Source organism: Canis lupus, chromosome 34, assembly GCF_048164855.1.
Source record: "Canis lupus baileyi chromosome 34, mCanLup2.hap1, whole genome shotgun sequence".
NCBI classification, from domain to species: domain Eukaryota; kingdom Metazoa; phylum Chordata; class Mammalia; order Carnivora; family Canidae; genus Canis; species Canis lupus.
The window spans coordinates 2,248,099-2,269,206 of record NC_132871.1 but is presented as its reverse complement, the minus strand read 5'-3'; the positions used below and the strand labels follow the sequence as shown (position 1 = coordinate 2,269,206).

The following is a 21,108-nucleotide window of genomic DNA, read 5'->3' as shown; positions in this document are numbered from 1 at the left end:
GCAGAAAATATAAATTAAGTTTCGTCTTTGATACAACGTGCGGTCTATTTGCAATTTTACTCAAATATATTCAGTAAATAAAATGCTGATATTGACTTCCCATTCATAGGAGTTCGAATGGATCGATAAGAGCTACAACATTGAACTCATCTATCTGTACCATGATCTAAACAATTGCATTAACCAAAACATTTGGATCATTTAAGTGATCCAATATCGAGAACACAAAATAATCAAGTTCTATGATTTTAAGAATGCCATTCTAAGATAATATAGCTCCTATAAGCTACATGTTTTGGAATAGCTGTTTGCTGTCAAAAGGTTGACTTTTCAAAATTAATGTTAGTTTTTAAAGATGTTCATCCTTTCCAAATTATTTGCAAGGTTAAATGTAATCACAACCAAAACTCCAGTGGGATTTAATTCTACTTTTTAAAAATCTGAGCAATTTCTAGTCCTTTAAATAAATGATTACTGAAACAGAACACATGCACAGAAAGTGCACAAACCCTAAATACACAGCTGACGTAGCTGTGCTTCACTCTTCTAGGAATTTCATAACTCTTCTTCTCAGATCCTTTTTATATTTTAAGATTTGTGTATTTATTTATTTTAGAGAGAGAGAGGGAGAGAGCAGGAGGTAAGAGGGAGAGGGAATCTTCAAGCAGACTCTCCACTGAGCACAGAGCTATGAGATCATGACCTGAGCCAAAACCAAGAGCCAAGAGCACCACGCAGGTGCCCCTCTTCCTCTCAGCTCCTCTTTAAAGCAAGGTTTGTTCACCAGCTTTGGGCTTCCGGGACAGTATACTCTTCGTGGAATGGATCTGGGGTATTTATTGAACCTTTCTTTAGGAACGGGTTTCTTGTCGATTTTTATAAATATCTCATGTGTGCATGAGAGACTATTTCTCTCCCTCCATGATGGGCATAAATGTATATATAAGCAAAAGATATTATTCAAATACCTTTGCTTATTTCTCTCCTAGTATCAAGTTCTCAGAGAAATATGTTAAAACAACCTTTGCTCGTTGTTGACTTATTTACCTATTCTAGTAGCTCTGTCAGTTTTTCCTTTATTTATGTTAAAGCTATATTGTTGCCTGCAAATATGTTCACGACTATATTATATCTCTTTTCTATCCTCTAGGATGTTTTGGCCCTTAATTCCATGTTGCCCAAAATTAAATCTATAACCCAGTTTTCTTGACTCATATTTGCCTGGCTATTTTATTTCCGAACTTTATAACTTTACCATCACTATATTTAGACATCTTTGAAAAGGCAACCTGAGATTCTCTTCCTGTCAGTGAGGCCCAGATCTAAGCAAAGACAAGGAAGTGGAGCAGACCAGTAAGAAGTCTCTGTAAAGGGTCTTACTTTTTGAGTGCTTTCCCATAGATTAGTCACATGTAGCACACAGATTTAATTTTCCTCTCCTACACTAAAATATTCCCCAATGACTCAAACTCTTCTGGGTGATGGTGGAGGATAAATATATAACAGAGTAAGGGAATATAGAGGAGCACACTGCAGAGGTATCTGTGCTCGTGAATTTTCAGTAACCAGCATCAAATAAAATGGGATTCCACAAGGAGATGGTGGGTATAGAGAGAGTGCATTACCATAAGGAAAACTAAAAATGGACAACTCAAGAAGGACAAATAAAAATTCCACAGTCTCGTATATACCAGCAAATGTAACTCTTGAAAAGAGGAAAAAACTAACCATTGGAAACCCATGACAGCCTATATTCTCTAAGTATTAAGTGAAAAATGAAGCAGTTACTCTTGTCAGCACCATACAGAAAATGAAGTTGTGCTGGGTCTTTTATCACCTCATTCCCTTCTTTTTTTGTCTTGACTGATTTTGGAAACATCGACTCAGATTATTGTTACTACTATTAGCTTTTAAAACATAAACGTCTTTTTTGATAATAATTTCTAGAATATGCATCTAATTCTGTAACAGTTTCGGGGCACCTGGGTGGCTCCAATGGTTAAGAATCTGCCTTTGGCTCAGGTCATGATCTCAGGGTTCTGAGATCAAGCACCATGTCGGGCTCCCTGCTCACTGGGGAGTCTGCTTCTCCCCCTGTCCTCCCCTCTGCTCGTGATCTCTCTCTCTCATTCAAATAAATAAAATCTTAAAAAAAAAAAAAAAAGTATTCAGTTCTAGATACTGTGTTCTTTCTTTTGGTTCTGCCAAAATTATAGCTATGGTCCCTTTTGAAACATAAGTCAACCTATTTAAACAGTTCAGGTCACTTCCCAAGCCCATTTTTTCAGTTAACTTTTTAAAATTAAACCTGAAAAAAATTAAAAATTCTATGAACATTTTTGGCCTGAAAGAAAATACTTGAACCCATTAAGATACACCAGAAGTAGGCCTAATTAGTTTGGTTTTTTTTTTTTTTTTTTGAGAGCATCAATTCACTTTTTCAAATTCCAGTATAGATAACATACAGTGTTAAATTGGTTTCAAGTATACAGTGTTTCAACAATTCTGTACATCCCTCAGTGCTCATCAAGATAAGTGTGCTCCTAATCCCCTGCACGTATTTCACCCATCCTCCCACCCATCTCCCCTCTGGTAACCATCTGTTCTCTAGAGTCTGTTTTTGGTTTGTCTCTTTCTTTACCTTTGTGCACTTGTTTCTTAAATTTCACATATGAGTGAGATCATATGGTATTTGTCTTTTTCTGACTGACTTATTTTGCTTAGCATTAGCTCCATCTATGTTGTTGATGCAAATGGCAAGATTTCATTCCTTTTATGGCTGAATAATATTCCATTGTATATATACCACCTCTTCTTTATCCATTCATTTACTAATGGACACTTGGGCTGTTGCCATAATTTGGCTATTGTACATAATGCTGCAATGAACATAGTGGTGCATGCATCCTTTAGAATGAGTGTTTTTATATTCTTTGGGTAAATACTCAAAAGTGTGATTACTGAATCATAGAGCTACCCTATTTTTAAGTTTTTGAGGAAACTCTATACTGTTTTCTACAATGGCTGCACCAATTTTTATTTCCACCAACAATGCATGGGGGGTACCTTTTCCTCCACATTCTCACCAACGCTCATTTCTTACATTTTTTATTTTAGTCATTCTGACAGCTATAAGGTGATATCTCATTGTTGTTTTGATTTGCATTACCTGAAGATGAGTGATGATAAACATCTTTTCATGTGTCTGTTGGCCATCTGTAATTCCTTGGAAAAATGCCTGTTCATGTCTTCTGCCCAGTTTTCAATTGAATTACTTGTTTTTTATGCTGAATTAGGTATTTTTGCAAATGCAACACATTTATAATTTATAAGTAAATTAGTGTTTTGTTTCCAAAAGTGGTATTTCTTAAAGTGTCAACTTGTTATAAAGAATTAAGAAATGAGCCATCAGCATTAGAAAGAACGAGTTTGTTTGCATTCCTGTATCATTTTGAGAATTGTAGCACTTGAAAGAATCTTACACCCCTCTTGGTTCATCCTCCAATTCAGTGCTCTTACAGTCCCACTTCTGCCGTTGACTCTTTAAATTAAAACACATTGTTTTTTAGCATAAAGTACATCTTGCACATATTGCTGAATAAGTATTTGTTAGGGGAAACTAGCTGATGATATGCAGCCATCTCAAAGGTCCCAAGCACCTGTCTTCTTCTTCTGAATACTTTCTATAGAAGTAAATTTACTGAGTCTTAAAGAAATATGCTTCTAGCACTGAATCAATCTATTTTTTTCTTGCCTTCAGATTCAAACTGAAACATCTACTCTCCCTGGATCTTGAGCTCACTAGCATTCAGATTAAAAACATACCAATAGTTCTCATGTGGTACAGTGTGACCCATGAGATGTGTTGACATTCCAAAAGTATTGCTTAAGTTTTCTAAACAGACAGAAATCCAGAGAACGTGTGTGGGAATGGACATCCAAGGGTATGGGATAATGGCAGAAGGAACACAAAGCTAAATCAGGCTGAATTTACTGAGTGAACTCGCTGAGCAGATTCTTCATCTAACGTTCCAGTTTGGGGATATCAGAGAGGTCTCTAACAGTTTGGTCGACTGATTGGCTAAAACACTGATCAAGATTGCCCAGAGTGAGCAAGTTAGAAACCGCAAGTTAGTATGACATTTGCTTACTGATCATGGTGTTCTTAGAACTGAAAGGAAAACCCACCAAATTCTTACTTGATCTGTATAAGCAGGAAAGTTCTAGGTCAAGTAAACAAAAGTCTAACCTCAATCATAAAAACAGGAGTCATGGCTCCTCAATCAATTTCCTGATTTAAATCAGACCCAGAATCCCATGAATGAAACAGAGGTCTTCCCCTTGAGGAAGGATCCCAATACACAGTCAAAATCTATACTGGTAATCACTCTCCCAGTGCTCCTCAAAGGGACCTATAACTGCAGACTGGGCTAAAAGAAATAATCAGACCTTTCTGTGACTATTGCACCCTGGCTCTGAACTGACCTATTTCCAGAAGACCTAAAACATCATGTGGTTTGTGGCCAGAGTATGGTGGGTAGGTGACCATTTGAGTTTCAGCTCAGGTACATCTCACAGTGAATTCAGTGGGTCCCTGAACTTGTTCTCTGGTTCTTTCCCCAGATCCACAATGTATAAGCAAAACAGACATACTCCATAGCTTGCAGCATCTCCACATGCTAGCTTATCAGTTGTTTGAAAAAATGATATTTTCTCAAAGTTTTCTTCAAGTCACACATTTTATTCATTCATTCATTCATTCTCTTTTATGTATTTCCTTAAACAAAATTATTTCCAGGGTCTTCATCATGCCTAACATTGCACTATATTTTTTAATGCCTAATACTGAAATTGTATTTACCAAAATCCCATGAGAATTTTTTCACATGAATTGCCAACAAGCAGAGTCATTCACAAATGCACTAAAGCAAACCATTTGAGCCTAAATAATGAAATTTATATTTACTGCTGTTAAATTTCATCTTCTTGTTTCTGGACCTGCACTAAAAGCTATCAAAGATGTTTCTGAATCATAAGTAATTCAATAGGCAAACATTTATTGATAGCCTACTTTGAGTCAAGCCTGGTAATGGAGCTATAAAGATGAATAAGACACTGTCTTTGACCTCCAGTTGCTCTGTCTAGTAAGAGACATAAAAAAGTAAATAATATAAATAAGCAATGTGATAAGTACTATGGGAGTGTTATGTTTAAAAAAAAAATGAGTAAATGGAGTTGCTGGGAGAAAGACAGAAAAGACTATCAATACTGAGCACAGGCTTGAGACGCCACTGCAAGGACTGGCAGACGGGCTGAGAGATGACAGAAAGAAGCAGAAAGAATAGGAGATGAAAAAAGAGAAGTAGAAAGGGGGATCAGTGGAGGAGTGGGGAAGAGGAGGGCATAAAAAGGTAAGACTGAGGTACGGGGAAGAGTCTGAAGGCTCCAGAGCCCTGGATTTCCAAAACATTCAAAAACTTCCAGTGGCCCCTTAAGTAGTACTATAAATTTTAAAAATAATTTAAATAAGTAAGTTTTAGATAAATCGGCAAAAGTGGTAAAATAAAATACAGGTCATTCGTCAACTGATCTTTCAACAACCGAGCTTTTCGTAGATTTACCCAGAGTCTCAGATTTGCAAGTCATGGAAGACTGTATTTTCTAGAAATGGCCGCAGAAGTATCTCTCATCTCCTATGTTCTTCTACAAGGTGACCTTGCCTCCAGTGAGGAGCAGAGTTTATTTTTCCACCATCTTCTGATTGCTTTGACCAATATAACAGGACAGAAAGGGTATTTTGTCACTCTCGGGAATAGCCCTTACCTGCCTTGGTGCGTTTGCTTCCTGCCTTTTGTAAAAATTGCTCTCAGGACACTTCTCAGAGCTCACCTGCCATGCTGGGCGAAGTCCAAGTTACCCGGAGAGGCCACAGGTACGCGCTCTGCTTAAGAGCCCCAGGAGAACACCACCAGTCAGCTGTGTGGTGGGTCATTCTGCATGTTAAGCCTAGTCAATCTTTTAGAAGACTTCAATCCAATCTAAAATCTGACTGGAAATGCATGAGAGGATCCAAGTAAGAACTGCCTAGCTGAGTCCATCGACCTGAACAATAATACAATATTGTTTTGAGCCATTACATATCAGTTTGAACACATCAATAGTTAACTATAAGAGCAGGTTAGGGAGAACACCAGGGTTTACTAGCCAATGGCTAAGGAAACGGAACTACAATGGAATTAACTAAATCACAGAGTGGTTTGGTTAACAAATCTTGACAACAGAAGAGTAGAAACTCTTTTCTCAGAGTTCAGATGTGGCCTGGGTGTTTATTTCTGGACCAACAAAGGTTCCTGCTTAAGACTATATGAGCAGCAATGCCACTATCCAAACAGAATTTAAAAGGGAACAGTGTGTTTCACCAAGAAACTTAAGAAGCAATTTTTAATATGTTGACTTTGTGTTGTTTGTAATATATTCATATAGGATGATCGATAATATTTTGTAAACTAGATTTTAAACTTGGGAAAGAGATATGATCTGTATATACCAGAGTCATCAGCATACAAAATACTATTTATGAAGGAAAAGCCCCAGAAGGTGGTGATAGTACCCAGAAAAATTACGAAGAGAAATTCCAAAAGAAAGCCATGAGAAATACCAACAATTGAAAGGTGAGCACAGAGCATTTTTGACACAACTCTATTAAAGATCCTCATTTTCCACTTATCATTGGGAATGGAGAAAAGAAAAAATACTGTTCTTTTTTATAAAATCTTGTATAAATTTTAAGATTTGTACAAAGGGAGAGCAGGTAATCCTGATTAATATGACTGAATTCACACAAATTACATGGTGAAATATTGTACCAATATGACACTGTTTAGGACTTACACTGTATATGTGAGAAGTAATGTATATGTGATTGAGTCTATAATTAGACCCAGCAAATTAGTATAAGATTACAGATCAAAAAAGAAGTTACAGGAGGTACCTGGGTGGCTCATCAGTTGAGCATCTGCCTTTGGCCCAGGGCATGACCCCAGGGTCCTGGGATCGAGTCCTACATTGGGCTCCCTGCATGGAGCCTGCTTCTCCTTCTGTGTCTCTGCCTCTCTCTCTCATGAATAAATAAGACCTTCTTTTTTTTTTTTTTTTTAAAGGACCAATTTGTAACTAACTTTTGTATACACAAATAAGCAAAATCAAGTCATGGCAATTTTAATAAATGGTCATGAATACTAAACATTCAAACATTATAAATTTATGTATTAATCAAAGAGTTAGATAAATGTCTATTTCTGAAGAGGAAGAGAAAAATAGAGTGGTAAACATATGCCAAAGTAGTATTCATAAAAGAAATAATGTATTGATCAGAGCTCTCTAAAATTAGGGGAAGTGTTATTATAACCATAAAAGCATTTAACTTGACCTGAACTTTCAATTTCTGTATTTAATTGGTTATTTTCTGATCAGAAAAGTCATAAAAAGTCATTCAAGTCTCTCATAAATCAGGAACTGAAAAAAATCATTAAAACAAAGATAAATATCTCACATAAATAATTAACTCACCTTTCCCTAAATTTCTCAATGATCTTCTTGATATTTGCCAGGTAAAAAAGGAAACCTAGTATCTTGTGAAATAAAAGTTTACATATATTTCTAAACATAAACATAGGTAATGTTTTAAAGGTCTCTTCTTTTATGAAAAAGAAGAAATTAAGATTTTCCCATCCCAGTGCCTCAGTGCAGAAAAACCTAAGTATCATTCTATAATTAATAGTTTTTTTAATGTTTTATATTTGAAAACTAACTTAGAAGAATTCATTATCAAGATTACTTGGAAACAATTAAAATAATGTAATTTGGTACTTCTCATTTTTAAAGATCTTTCAAAATTATATCAGTTTGAATAAAAGGAGCAAATTCTGGCTAGATCGTATCAGGTGATCATAAGCAAAACAATAGCAAAATACTCAAACCATTCTGAGAGAAAAAGACTGAAGCAGGAAAAATCTAACTATGAAACCTAAAATAGGAGGAAATAGAAAAGCTAGAGTGAGGTAAATCTAGTTTTGAAAACAGGAAATATTAATGAAGAGGAAATACTACTGGGCTACCATAAAGCAGTTTAGTTATGGTAGTTGCAGTGGGAATTACTAGCACAAAAGGGTGTGTTTGGTGAGGGTTGGGGCTGGAATTAAGATAAGTTGAACTCTCTCTGTTATTTTTGACAAGGTTACTGTTTGAGCATAGCATCAAAAAAAAAAAAAAAAGGTTTTGCCATGAAATAAACTGGTTCATAATATTGTGCTGAACTGTGTATAATATATCAGGTCAGACAAGGAGATTGGTGCTGTTGTCCAAAGCACTTTCCCTTTTTCTAGGGTAAGTAGAAACTCCAGTAGATGATTTAAGACTTATGATGAATCATATTATGGGTCATAATAAAACTTATGATCCTTAAACTAGAGTGCTTCTGAATGAGGGAATGGATTATAGTTTAGAGTTATAATAAAAATGTACATCAATTTGACATTTTAAAAGTCCAAAATAGCTATTTAAAATAAAATAATATGTAAATTATTATCCCTGTTTAGTAACAACCTACATACATAAAGGGAGTATTAAGAGAGAGAAAAATAAGTCTGAGAAGATACACTGAGAATAATCATTATTATCATAGGATGAGGTAGCGGAATAGAGTCCCATCCCTTTATGTGCTTTACTATACTTCGAACTTTTACAAGCTTGTCTTTTTTTTTTAGAATTTAAAATGCTTTTTAAAAATCTCAGCCCAGAAGTATCTTCTTCAAGAAAACTGAGTTCCCTCTACTATGCTCCTCATTCTGTGCACACTATTGCTTTTGTATTTCCACATAATATATTTAGAATTTAACAAAATGGTCAGACATGTGATCAAAACAAAAATCAACTGCATCTCTAAATGCAAGCAAGAATTGTCAACAAGACAAATAAAAACAAAACATTATTTACAATAAAGCCAATACTGATGAGTAATAGGTCTAACGGAAGATGTTTATAAGCTCTAAGGGGAGAAATATAAAGTAAAAAAAAATTAAAGGACGTAATACAATCTTCATGGATGGAAATATTCAATATTTAAAGTTGTCAATTCTCGTCAGGTGGATCTCTAGCCACAGTACCATCGCAGTCTGCATCCAAGCAGGGTATATTTTAATTAGAACTGATAAAATTATTTTAGAATTATACAGACATGTAAAAAGCCAGTGACAGAAGAACACAGAGAAGGAATCGTCCTGCTAGAATCTGGGTCTCCTGCTGTAGTAATTAGACACCATGGTGCTACTTTAGGCACAAATCAAACAATGCAGTAAAGGGGCCAGAAGCAGACATATGCATACATGGAACTTTGGTATATAACTAAGATGTTCTGCCAAATTAGGGAAGAAGGTGGTATTTTTTAAATAAATGATACTGAAAAATTATCTAAATATAAAAAGAAGACAAAATTGCATCCTTACCTTATATTATATACAAAGAAAAATTCCAGGTGAACCAATGACTTATATGTAAAAAACAAAGCTTTAGAACTATTAGCAGAAAAGATAAGTAAATATCTCTCTGGTTTTGTGGTACAGAGTTCCTCTCTCTCTCTTTTTTTTATTTATTTTTATTTTTATTTTTTATTTTTATTTTTTTTTGGAGAAAGAGAGGCAGAGGGAGAAAGAGAATCTTAAACAGGCTCCCAGCCCAGTGTGGAGCCCAGCACAGAACCCAGCACGGGGCTCTATCTCACCACCCTGAGATCATGACCTGAGCCGAAATCAAGTGTCCGACCAACTTAACCAACTTTGCCACCCAGGTGTCCCTAGAAGTATTTCATAAACCTAATAGAAAGGAGTGCAAACTGTAAGAGACATGATATATTGGGGCGCCTGGGTGGCTCAGTCATGAGTGTCTGACTCTTGATTTTAGCTGGAGTCATGACCTCAGGGTGGGGAGATGGAGCCCCCAGTAGGGCTCTGAGCTTACTGTGGAGTCTGGTTAAGGTTCCCTCTCTCCCTCTGCCCCTCCCCCCACTCAAGTGCCCTCTGAATAAACAAATAAAACCTATCAAAACAAGAGACATGATATATTAACTATTTAAAATTAAGAATTTGAATTCAAAGACACTTTTTAAAACAAAAAATAATATTAAGGACACAGTAAGAACAAATCATTACAAAAAAGACAACCTAATTAAAAATGAAGAAAAGGCATGAATAGGCATTTTACAGAAAAGGAAAAAGCATATATTGATAAATGTATACCTACACTGTCATTTCCACTAGTGGACAGGGGAATGCAACAAAGGGAACCCATTTTTATCACTTGATTGGCAAAAATTAAGAGGCCTACATTACATGTATTAAAAATAGTATTTCTTATACTTTGCCAGTGGAAGTATAAATTAAAATAGTATTACAGTAGATACAGCCATAAAAGAAACTCACCAATATAGACCAGGGGATACGTTCAAGAATGTTCATAGCAGCACTGAAGAAAAAAGAAAAAAGCAACTTGAAGTGATTTAAAAAACACTGACAGAAGAATTAACAAATTGTAGTCTAGTCATAAGTGGAATATTATATAACAAATATTATGTGTAAATAATATAAAATATATAAATATGTAAAAAAACTAATTGCTTTCATTTGCAAAACATTGAGTAAAAATAACCGTAGAAGATATAGTCTAATACTCTCTTTTTGCTTTATCAATAGACTATTTTGTAGAGCAGTTTTAAATTTTGAGAAAAAGCAAAGAAATAGTGCAGAGTGTCTCACTTATTCCCAAACCTGTGCAGTTTCCCCTATTATTAACATCATGCATTAGTGTGGTATATTTCTTACAACTGATGAAGCAATATTGATATATCGTTATTGACTAAGGTCCAAGACTACATAAGGTTTGCTCTTTGTGTTGTACAATTTTGTGGGTTTTAACAAAATGGATGATGTCAGGTATCCAGCATTACACTACTCTACAGAACAGTTTTTCCACCCCAAAAATGCCCTGTGGTCCACCTATTCATCTCTCTCTCCTTCTCCACTCATTTCTTCCCCTCAAACCTCTAACAACCACTGATCCTTTTTTTTTTTTTTTTTTTAGAGATTGTATTTATTTATTCGTGAGACCTGGAGAGAGAGGCAGAGACACAGAGGAAGAAGCAGGCTCCATACAGGGAGCCCGATGTGGGACTCGATCCCAGACCCCAGGGTCACAGCCTGAGCCAAAGGCAGATGCTCAACCGCTGAGCCACCCAGGTGCTTTACCAATGTCATATGGTTGGAATAATACAGTACATAGCTTTTACAGACTGGCCTCTTTCACTTTGCAATATGCATTTATTGATTTCTTTCATGTCTTTTCATGGCTTGATAGCTCATTTATTTTTATTGCTAAATAACAGTGCATTGCATGGGTTACCAGTTTGTTTATCCATTCATCTATTGAAGGACATCTTGGTTGCTTTCAGCTTTTGACAATTCTGAATAAAAAAATCCATAAGCATTCATAAACAAATTTGTGCATTGACATAAGTTTCCAACTCATTTGGGTACATACCTAGGAATGCAATCGCTGGATCATATGGTAAGACTAGTTTAGCTTGTAAGAAACTGCCAAACCGTCTTCCAAAGTAGCAGTACAATTTTGCATTTTCAACAGCAATGAATGAGAATTCCTGTTGTTTCGCATTCTTGCCAATTATTTTGCGCCGTCAGCCTTATGGATATGGGTTTTAGCCTTCCCAATGGGTACGTAATATCATCTTATTGTTGTTTTCATGCGCAATTCTCTAATGACAGATGATGCTGAGTATCTTTTCATATGCTTCTGTGCTATTATTGTATCTTCTTGAGTGAGGTTCAGATCTTTTGCAAACTATATTTGAATTGAATTACTTGTTTTCTTGCTGTTGAGTTTTAAGAGTTCTTTGTATACTTGGATACAAGTCCTTTATCAGATAAGTCTTTTGCAAATGTTTTTCCCTAATCTGTGATTTGTCTTTTCATTCCATTAACATTGCCCTTTGCAGAGAAATGTTTAATTTTAATGAAGTCTAACTTAATTTTTTTTCTTTCACGGATAGTGCTTTCAGTGTGGTACCTAAAAATTATCACTAAACCCAAAGTCACCTAGATTTCCCTGTTATTTTCTATAAGTTTTATAAATTTTGTGTTTTACATTGAAACCTGTGAGCCTATGGATTTAATTTTTGTGAAAGGTGTAAGGACTGTGTCTAGATTCCCCTTTCTTTCTGTTCCCTTCCTTTCCTTTCTTGCATGTAGGCAGTCATTCCAACACTATTTATTATAAAAATTATCCTTTCTCCATTGAATTATTTTTGCTCCTTTGTCAAAGATCTGTTCATTATATTTGTGTGACTCTATTTCTGGGCTCTCTACTCCGTTCCATCCTTCTATCGGTCTATTCCTTCTTCAGTGCTACATCATCTTCATTATGACTTTACATGAAATCTTTAAATCAGATGTCAGTCTCTCAACTTCATTCTTCTCCTTCAAAATTAGTTATTCTGGTTCTTTTGCTCCTCCATACAACTTTAGTATCAGTTTCCAATATCCACCAAATAACTTGCTGAGATTTTGACTGGCATTTCATTGAATGCATTGATCAAATTGGGAATAATTGATATCTTAACAATATGGAGTCTTTCTGTCCGTGAATATGGAATATTTCTGCATTTATTTAGATCTTCTTTGACTCCTTTCATCAATTTTGAAGCTTTTCTTTTATATATATATTTTGCTAGATTTATATCTAAAAATGTCCATCTTTGGTGCTGCTGTAAGTCATAATGTTTTTAATTTCAAATTCACATTGTTCATGGCTGGTATATAGAAAAGCAACCGACATATATTAGCAACTTTTATACTGTAAAGTTACTATAATCACTTATTAGCTCCGGGAGAGTTGGTTGAGTTTAATCTCCAGAAACCTGTTAATTATTGTTTATGTTTTCCTACCAGTTATTACTGTGGTTTCTACTCCCCATAAATTGATTCTCTGGATTCACCTGTTGATTTACAGGGCAGAAATCTGCCACTTAATTTCAATTTTCTGATGAATCTATAGAGAGTTGTCAATTTCCAGTTTGTTCAGTGTTTTTCCTGTTGTGAGGATAGACGTAATGAATCTCAAGTTAGAGCAAAAACTGGAAGTCTTATCTACTTGCCTTAAAAATAAAAAACCAGTGGTGCCTGGGTGGCTGAGTTGGTTAAGCATCTGACTCTTGATTTTGGCTCAGGTCATGATGTCAGAGTGATGAGATCAAGCCCCAAATCAGGTTCAATGCTCAGTGGGGAAGTCTGCTTCTCTCTCTCTCTCTTCCCCATTCCCTCTACTCCTCCCCTCGCTTGTGCTCTTTCTCTAAAATAAATAAATCTTTAAAAAAATAAAACCAAACAGAACTAAAGTCAATTTACCTACGACACAATGTATGCTAATAAAAAACAAAGTAAATATAAATGCAAATCAGGATAGTAGTTATCCTTTTAGCACCAAGAACTCAAATCCTTGCTTCTGTCAGTGATGTCCCTCCCCAGTTTCTCGAGGCCACTGGCATTCCTTGGTTCATGATTACCTTTGATGTAGGAACCAGTTAGGGGGCAGACAGGGCTAGGCAGGGAAAGATAAGAGAAAGGCCTCAGAGTCAGGCTTCTACCCATCCAAAGAAAAGAAAACAAAGATAAGACAGTAAAAATCAGAAAAACTTAGCTCCCTAGCTCCAAAATTTTAGGGAGTCCCCCCCTTTAATGGCTACTAAGTAATCACAGAAACTCACCAGACTACAAAGAAATAGGTCATTAGGGTGTGGTCATAGTCCCTGCTCAAACCCTGAGGACACAGGAATGTCAAGGCCAGGGCTCCCTGCCGAGGCTCACAGAAACCCAGCTGTAGAGGGATGTTATGGAGGAGACATTAACCAGAGAGAAGAGGACACCTTGTTTGGGCTCATGATATTTGCAAGAACATCTCAGTTGTTATAAGTCCCCCATGTTTGTTCTCAGGATTGACATGACATTTACAAATCCACCCTAATATGGACAAGGAATTGACCAAGTTCCCGGGGTCAGTCCCTATAAAGGACAGACCATAAAAGCTCTCAGCAGCAACCCTGTTGGGACCCCTCTCACTCCTGAGAGCTGTCTCTGTATCTCTGCTTTATAAACCTCTATCGCTTTGCTCACTCTGTTGTCCGGGAGATTCTTTGTGAGACAAGAACCAAGCTCTCCTGTATCATCTTCATCCTCAAGGCCAGTAATGCTGGGTCTATCCCTTCTGGTGTCTCCTCTCTCCTCCCTTCTCTTCAGTTTTTAAGTTTCATGTGATTTGCCTTGGCCCACCTAAATATACCAGAATAGTCTTCCCATTTTAAGGTTCATAATGTTAAGACCATTCGCAAAATCCCTTTCCCATGTTAAATAACATATCCACAGGTCCCAGGGACTGGGACATACACATCTTTAAAGACCATTATATTGCCTAACATATAAACTCATAGTAACAAATTACTAAGTTCACAAGGAAACAAGAAATCATGAATATGAGTTAGCAAAGGCCACAGACTACAAAATAAAGCTCATGATTACTGTATCTAAGATTGAATTTTGAGAAAAATATACATCAAAAATAAATAAAATATTTTTTAAAATATAAAATAAATATACTTAATATGTTAAGGAAATAAAAATAAGACATTGAAGAATAAGACAAAGAAATAAAAAAATTATCAATATATATATTAGGCAGATTAGAAAAATAGCCAGAGATATATATCTAGAATTTTTTAAAATAATAGGTATTAGAAACTCGATGCTTGGATTAACCAGAATAGTCCTATTTGGAGAGAAAACTAATAACCTAGAACACAAATTGGAATAAATTCACCAAGAGAAAAAAGATGAAAAATTTGAAAACAGGTTAGAAGATATGATATGTTCAACACATGCATCACTAGAGGTCCACATGGAAGTAACAGACAGAATGAGAGAAAAGTAATATGTAAAGAGGTAATGATCAAGAGTTGTCCAGAACTGAATTTCAGAACATGTATACCAAGATTCCTTCCAGAAGAAAAGAGGAAACACACCTAATATATTGAAATAAAAATGCAGAAAAGGCTGAAAAAAGGGAGATTATCTGTAAGGAGTGAGAGTTAGCATATAGGTGGACCCTTGATTTACAGCAAGTTCAGGACAAAAGAGAAGTGATTTAAGGGTGAGTTTTTTCAATTAGATATTATCACTAAACAAATAAGCAAATAATTATGACTGTTAGTAAAAGCCACATACTACTGTAGATTCATATGAGAAGAAAGTTGATTTCATAGCAAACACTAAAATTGATTATGATAGTAATTGCAAACATGTATAAAATGCAAAATAATAAAGCTTTTAGAAAATAATATAGGAAAATAAATTTCATGACTTGGAGTATTAAAGGGTTTCTAACAAGATTATAAAAGCATTAACTAAAAAGAAGGGGTCATAAATAGAATACATTAAAATCAAGAACTTATGTTCACCAAAAGACATTATTGAGAGAATTAAAAAGAAAAGCCATATGGTGAAAGATACCGGCAACAAATAAAACTAAAAAGGCTCATATTTAGAAAATGCCTTAAAAATCACACACATTTATAAATTAATAATTAAATGAAAACAAATCCCCCAAAAAAGACCAAAAAAAAAAAAAAAAGGAAAAACATTAAAATATGCTTGACCTTATTGACATTCAGAGAAATCCAATGTAAAACCATAAGGAATTAATATTTTACTACATTGGATTGGTTTGATCGGTTTTAAAAAGTTAAAATTTGACAATACCAAGTACTGGAGAGAATATGGAAAAATGGGACTCTCATCCTCTGCTGATACATATGTAAATTGATACAATCACTTGGGAAAACTATTTGGTATTTCCTCCTAATGTTGGAAATGCACACGTTCTACATCCAACAATTCTCTAGAGGAGCTCTTGCACGTGTACATCAGGATACCATGCAAGGAGCATAGTGCAAGTTTATTCATCATTTATTCACTTTTCTTCAGAGCAAAAAAAACAAAAAGGAGGGGATAAGTCAAATATCAATAATAATTTAATGGACAAATAAATTGTGGTGTCATAATACAATGAAATACTATCCAGCAGGAAAAGCAAATGAAAGTATATCATATTGAGCCAAAAAATCAAGTCACAGAAAATAAAGTATGAATTGTATTTATCATAATATTCAAAAGAGGGAAACCTAAATTAAACCACGATTTGCAGCATATGAAACAACTAGAAAGAATGGGGAAGACAAAGCTTAAAATTCAGGCTGCTGGGGGGCATGGGGGAGGGAAACCCTGTAGGGAAGAGAATAAGTAGTCTTCAGCGTCTTGGTAATGTAGGCAGCATCTATTTCTTAAGCTAAGTTATAGATAAACACTCTTTGGTGTGTACGGTATATTTCACAATAAAATTATATATATATATATATATATATATATATATATATATATAAACTTTTTAGTGGCTGCCTTTCTCATCACCCTAAGAATAAAATTCAGAATTCAACTTTCATGGACAAAAGCCAACACGATGAGGCCCCTGCGTCCCCTTTCACCTCATCCTGGGCTCTCCCCATTTCATCACAACTTCAGGGAAACAGACCTTCTTTCTGCTCCTTTAACACTCTAAGTTCACTCTCACTTTTGCATTTTCTCTTCCCTCTGATCTTAGAACTATTTCCTCCTAATCTTTGTAGAACTGGCTGATATTTACTATTCAGATCTCAGCTTAAATACCATCTCACCAAAGAGACTCTCCCTGAAGATCTCATAGCAGGTAAGAGGCAGAGTTACAAATCTATCTACTTTACGTGATAAAACTTCTAACAACAAAATTTATTTTGAAGTATCTTGTCACTTGATGTCCTGATATAATATAAAGATGGGAAAATTGGAGACGACGTTGCTTCAGTGGATAAAGCAGTGTCAAACAGAACTATCAGAGCCCATGATAAAATAGAGAATAAAGACATCAGAAATAACTTGTACTGCTATTTTAAAAGTTGACTACATCTCAACTTGTAGATACTTTGCTCGAGTTCATATGTTTCAGAATGATTACAGCTTGCTAATATAAACATTCTATTTATAGTACTTAATTCAGGGCCTTGCTATTCTTCTGCTGAACTTATGCCCCAATCAAAGTCAACTCCACTATCATTAACACTCCTCCACTTTCCTCACTTTAAATCCATTTTTAAAATTGACTCTAGTCATTTACATTTAACAATGGAATATACTAAGAAGGGGGAATAAAAAAGCTTGATTAATTTTGAGTTCAGATTAATTCATCAGACATAAATAGCTTGCATATTTCCTTTTGGAAATGAAAAACATGAAAAAGAATACCGCTCACTACTTCAAAGGAACACAAGCAATTATCTGCATTTCTATATTCTATCTTTAAACTGCTTATTAACTCATTTGTTACTTAAACCAATTAGTTTTGGTTGCTAAAGGTATTATTCAATATGCAGAAAAGTAGTTGCTTTGTTGTATTAGTCTCTTTTTTTCCTAATTTTTATTGAAACTCAGCTTAGCACATTTTAATATGTTCACTTTATTTCAAACATTTCCCTGCCTTCCTGCTAACATGATATATCTCAAAAGAATTTGGTTTAATTTAAGGTATTATTTCTAATTTCTGGAAATACATGATACGCTTACCAAATCTTATTCAAAAAAAATTAAAGCCAATTGCTTTTAATTGACTGAAGTTTATAAATAATACCTTTTATATTTCTGATAAATGGCTTAAATGTTATTCCAACATAATATAAGAGGTGAGTGGTATGATTTTTCTTACAATCTTTGACTCATCTTTATTATCACCAAGATGATTTTATATATGTCTTAAGTTGGTTCTATATTATCTATTAACTAAAATATTTAACTGTCATTATGTACCAAAAATAATTAAAATAATGTACCAAAGTTCTGATTCAGGTTCTATACAATGAAAAGTACAATCATAGTCATCATATATAATCCAATATCTAAATCTTCATGAAAGAAAAAATGCCCCACAGTCTAAATAGATAACACGCATTATAAAAAAGTATTATAAGAATCTCAGTATTTTCCATTCTTATTAGAATGTATTTCTGAAACTCTCAAGAATTTATTTGAGTAGAATTATCTATTATCCCTTCATGTACTATCTCTTTTGTGTCAACCATAAATAAAGGAAGTTCTTCTATTGCTTAGAAAAACTAAGCTATAAATTTTTAGGGTTAGGTAAATCTACAAAATCATATAGTTTAAATAAATGCTAGTTAAACATAATTCAGATCAAAATTATAATTTGCTTTAAAGCAAAGGCCATTAAATGCAACAGGATCTTCAATATGTAATTAATGATTAATATAATCAATTATAACTGCCTCAAACTATAAAAGTTCACATAATTTCTGTGTGCTTAAATTTTCTCTAATAGAAATAAAACTTGGAAAATTCCAGAAAACCAGCTCTGCAATCATTACTTAAACTTCTTGATGCTATTTTTAATAGCACTTGGGAATTATTAGTCATCAATCTCACACTTGAAACCTTCCAGGACTAACCATGAAATCTATTAGTTGAAGCAGATATTAAAGGACAGAAGAACTACATCTAGAATTTCTTATCTGAACTGTTTTAATCCCTTCTGGGTGAGAGGAGGACAGCACAGAGGTTGGACATGTGAAGACTTCACACTTGTTGCATTGTATGGGTCCCATAAGGTGACCTAAGTCATCGTCTACCCAGACTGGCAAGAGTTAGGACCTGGATTCGCAGTTTAATCCATTTCTTCAGACAATACTTCTTTCATAGGACTATGTCTGAAGAACCCAAATATGCTTCATACAGACTTCAGCTTTTTTAGTATCTTTTCTTTGAAGTATTTCCCCATTAATTTAGCAGGTCCTGAAAGTGGCCAACAATACAAAATACAGAGTTTTGACTTACATATTTCTATTTTTGACCCCAACCAATTTCATGACTGCTCAAAATAATTCTAGTTTAGAAAATGAAACTCAATTCTCTGCTCTTCAAAAAACAAAGAGAAAAATGATACAAGTATATTTCCATGACTAATCCACTTCACATTATTTTGTAAAAAGCAAAATGAAGATTATCATTGCTTAAGAAGACAAAGGGAACATAAAATTTTTGTGGTATCTTGTCTAAAAATAAGAATTTCCTTGAAGTTTTTCACTATACCATAAAATTTTAGAGCTCACTTTTATAGATCTCCAAGACAACAGACTATTTTATTCCACTAATTTTGCTCTTCAAATATAATCATTAACAGGGATGCCTGGGTGGCTCGGTGGTTGAGCATCTGCCTTTGGCTCAGGGCGTGACCCCCGGGGCCCCAGGATGGAGTCCCACATCAGGCTCCCTGTGAGGAGCCTGCTTCTTCCCCTGTGTCTCTACCTCTCTCTGTGTGTCTCTCATGAACAAATAAATAAAATCTTTAAAATATGTATATATAATCACTAACAATTTTATTTAAAAGTTCAAATTTTACTTCAATAAATACTAGTTCCTATCAAGCGATTTATTATTATTGACAGACAAGGTTCACAGCATTTCATGCACCCCTAAATGCAGAAATCATTTCACGATCGCTAAAGCAACATGAGCCTGGTTATAATTATCCGCTTCTTCAAATTTAATTCAAAGATCAGAAGGGCACCCACCACTAGCCATGCAAGTTATTATCAGAAAATAGTCTTTTTAGTTGCTCAGGAACAATAACACAAAGAGCAGAAATAAGATGTTAGTGTTTTTGTTTTTATGTTAGTTAAAATAAGGATGAGAACATAAAACACTCTGCAGAATCCTAAGAGGTCCCCCCAAGATTCCTGCCTCTAGTGTGCACACCCTATGTTATCCCCATCCCTTGAGTGTGAGTAGAACCTGTGAATATGATAGGATGTCACTGATTTTTTTTTGTTCATTTTTTTTTATTTTTTTTTTAGGATGTCATTCATTTGACGAGGCTACATAACACTCCATTTCAGAAGATGGAAGTCAGAATTTTCCTGTTGGCCTTGAGAAAAGAAGTTGCCCTGAGTCTTACAACTGCAATGAATTGAATCCTGTCAATAATTTGAATGACGTTGGAAAATGCCCCTGAGTTCCAGACAGAACCCACTCCAGCCGATGCCTTGATTTCAGCCTTGTGGGAGCTAGAGCAGAGGACCTGTGATACCGTGCTGGATTCCTGACCCACCGAAATTGTAAAATAGTGAGTGTGTGACGTCTTAAGCCACTACACGTGTGGAAATTTGTCACACAGCAATAGAAAACAAACACAAACCATAATATATTTTGTAGGTGACAACTCAGATCAAGTTGTTTACACAAAAGGTGAAAAATAAACTGACATAAACGTATAAAGTACACTGGGCATCTAGCCAACAGAAAGAGAAACCAGACTCTTCGCAATTTTTTTGCTGCACCTACAAAGTACTTCCAAAATGTACATATTTGTACATCAAGATTTGTATCTAGCACCTTCAATTTGAACACACAAAAGTGATACGATAACTATCACCATCTTGGGATTGTGTAATTATTATCCTAAATTTGATCTGTTTTCTTATCTTTACCCATATTTTGTTTATCAACAGAATTTAATGCATAATAAACTGTTATATGAATAGTGTTTACCTGAGATATGTAATATCTACATTTTTTGGATCAAACTCTTTTTTGATCCAGAGAAATACATTTTAAAGAGAAAATTCATGAGGTAGATTTTATAACCCACTTCAGAGGAAATGGTTGGAAAGAAAATTAACTTCCCTGTCATGCACATATAATTTATACTAAACAAAATATTATTTCACCTTAAATTCCTGAGTTAAAAGACAGAGGAAACATTAATGTATTCATGGAGTTACAATTCATAGACTAACATCAGCCTACATAATTTATAAGCTATGAATTATAAAGTACGTATATTTCAATTTTATCTACTACAATTTCCTTCAAAACATTTACCTTTTTCTTATATTCA

The 21,108-nt window shown here is 34.7% G+C and overlaps 1 long non-coding RNA gene across 1 annotated transcript in view; it reads right to left on the bottom strand.

The window, feature by feature from the left end:
• Positions 1–21,108, bottom strand: part of LOC140624289 (uncharacterized) — a 55,077-nt gene that overhangs the window by 13,184 nt on the left and 20,785 nt on the right. The window contains exon 2 of the long non-coding RNA XR_012023774.1: positions 10,476–10,518. This is a non-coding gene — a long non-coding RNA (uncharacterized lncRNA). The remainder of the gene's footprint in view (positions 1–10,475; positions 10,519–21,108) is intronic.